The 2,869-nt window shown below is 39.5% G+C and overlaps 1 long non-coding RNA gene across 1 annotated transcript; it reads left to right on the plus strand.

Moving 5' to 3' along the window:
• The first annotated feature begins 1,129 nt into the window (after window positions 1–1,129).
• Window positions 1,130–2,869, plus strand: LOC143114359 (uncharacterized). The gene is made up of 6 exons (XR_012984904.1): window positions 1,130–1,630; window positions 1,950–1,992; window positions 2,165–2,210; window positions 2,367–2,405; window positions 2,578–2,623; window positions 2,784–2,869. It is a non-coding gene; the product is annotated as an uncharacterized LOC143114359 (long non-coding RNA).

The raw sequence follows: 2,869 nt of genomic DNA on the forward strand, positions 1-2,869 counted from the left end.
ACCCCCAAACCCCCCTTCCACATATGCGACAATTAGTGGGGAGCCCTTAATACATCTGGGCCCAGGGGCCCGATAGCACATAATCCGTCCATGCCTGGTCCCTACACCTGAGAACCACTGATGTACGTTTTTTTTACTGTACGGTATAATGCTGAATGAGCCAAACAAAAATGTATGCAGCAAAATTTTGGTTGGCCCCACCAAATCTCACTCCAAGGTTTTTTGAAAAGTTGGCAGCCCTGACAATGTTAATTCCAGATAGTCAAACTTAGCGGGTAAATGATAAAATCGCTTGCCATACTAACCTAACTCTTTGAATGTTGCACCCTGGTTAGGGACCGTTCGTTATTTATAAACGGGCCACCGGAGGAAAATAGGGGAGGGTCATGTCTTTTTATTCTTTGATGAGGGGAGGGTCACCTAACTTTTTTTTGTCTAGGAGGGAGGGTCACCCATCCCAGATAGCACACGTTTTGGCTGAAGTCTGGCATATGTTTGGTATTTTTGGGTTTGTTTTGGCATAGAAGCGGCAAAGTAAATGCTTTCGGCTGAACTGTGGCAAGATTGTGGTTTACCATAATAGATAAAAAGGCGCCAGCGGTAGATAACTAGTTATGGCATATGTCTGGTTAACCCAAGGGGGCAGGCGAATTCCCGGAAGTAGAAGAATCGACGTAGGCTGGAGGGACCACCTCTCTGCTAACTCCCATAGAAGTACATTCATTCTATGATTTTTTTGAAATACCATAACTTCATATAACATATATCCTGTGCCGATATTGTAGCTTCTGTGTAATCTACATAAACACTACAAAGGCAAAACAGACTCCACTACCTCGTCCGTAACGTTGGTTACCCGTAAGAAGAATGGTTAGCTTGTTCGGTTGGAGGGAAGCTAGCTTTGACGTAATCTCTCTTTCGCGCCGTAGGGAGATAACCGTATTGTTTGGATAAGAAGCTCAGTCCACCTTACTGTCTATGACGGTAACTCATAAACAAAACCTAGCATACACGACCGTATGTAAGGTAAAGCATTACACAGAGGCAACCTAATAATAATAAAAAAGTAAACCTATTTTTTTTTTAAACGGCACTAATCATTTCAGAGGTTTTAGATGGATTGACCGTAGGTCGGAAAAGTGGAAAGAAGATTAGCTTCAAGGCTATAACTTTTTTGTTTTGTTTTAGCATGACTGTTTTTGAAGATGATCATGTGTGGTAGCTTCAACATTAACACGACTTGGTGAGGATGATATTAATAATACATACATTTTGAAGGCGAAGGAAGTGTGAGAAGAATTTCTGTGTATCTATCATATGAGTTACAAGATTCAGTTTGATGGCTAACGTCACGAAGTTAAGTGTGAGTCTGCGCAGTACTGGGGGGACCAACTGAAAAATCGTTCTATTTGACTCAGTGCCCTCCCATTGAAAACGACGGAGTCTGTTCGTCCATTTCTTTTACTGTCTATGGGTTAACCAGATGAATGGGCAAATAGCGGGACGGTTTACTGACGTATGCAGGTGCGTTTTGGCGTCCTTGTGGTTTGCCAGAAGACTGATCAAAGACCGGGAATTTTCTCTAGAAGAGACGTCTAGTACTTCACTAACTCCAGCACTATCACAGACGGTAAGAACATTTTCCTGTCTTTAAATAAACGTCTGAATTGTATACAAATATAGTCGTGGTTTTACATAGCTCTATAACATATATGACTACTAGCTTCGTTTTGGTGAATAGCTTTGTAACAGCCCACTATGCAAACGTTATTTATCGACAACACGTCTTTTTATTACAGTATTTGTAACGTAGCCTACTGGCTAAGTAGCTATTTAACGTTAGCTTGTTAATCTAAAGGCAAACTTGTGAAACACAGGCAAACTTAAATCACTGAACACATCCAATATTGCACATCCAATTATTTCCCTTTTTTCTGTTCTGTTTTCAGTGCATAAGACATTCAGTGGAGCTGCAGCAAGCAGTATAAATGGGTAAGTTTTTATCATGACAATAAAGCCTCATTTTGCCCTAATATAGCTAGCTTAGTAGCTAGTTAACATGTTAACCTAAATGCTCTGCAGGTGGTAAACTTTTTTAAAACACAGACAGACTTATATCAATGAACACATCCACTTATTTCCCTTTTTTCTCTTCTGTTTTCAGTGCATAAGGCATTCAGTGGAGCTGCACCTTAAGGCAATAGTAATGGGTAAGTTTCAATCACTGTAGGCCTAGAGCCTCATTTTTACCCTACACTCAATGACCACATCTGAATTAAACTTCACAAACAATTCCCAAGGCTATTTAAAGAGTAGATTTAGTAATTGTGTTTCTTTTGTCTTTGTGTTTATGTTGTCAATTTCAGATGCTGTGAGAGAAAATCTGCAGCAAGCAGTATAAATGGGTAAGTTTTTATCATGGCAATAAAGCCTAATTTTGCCCTAATATAGCTAGCTAAGTAGCTAGTTAACATGTTAACCTATATGCTCTGCAGGTGGCCAACTTTTTTAAAACACAGACAGACTTATATCAATGGACACATCCACTTATTTCCCTTTCTTCTCTTCTGTTTTCAGTGCATAAGGCATTCAGTGGAGCTGCACCTTAAGGCATAAGTAATGGGTAAGTTTCAATCACTGTAGGCCTAATACAACCTCATTTTTACCCTACACTCAATGACTGCATCTGAATTAAACTTCACTAAACAATTTCCAAGGCTATTTAAAGAGTAGATTTAGTAATTGTGTTTCTTTTGTCTTTGTGTGTATGTTGTCAATTTCAGATGCTGTGAGAAGAAATTCTGTTTGCTCTGCCAACAGTCGACCCGTTTACAGTAATAAGTATGCTGATATGACTTAATAAATACAA

Source organism: Alosa pseudoharengus, unplaced genomic scaffold (assembly GCF_046254945.1).
Source record: "Alosa pseudoharengus isolate Yale_2024_CS ecotype anadromous, Long Island Sound unplaced genomic scaffold, YU_APseudo_1.1 YU_APseudo_1.1_scf_11, whole genome shotgun sequence".
Classification (NCBI taxonomy): domain Eukaryota; kingdom Metazoa; phylum Chordata; class Actinopteri; order Clupeiformes; family Clupeidae; genus Alosa; species Alosa pseudoharengus.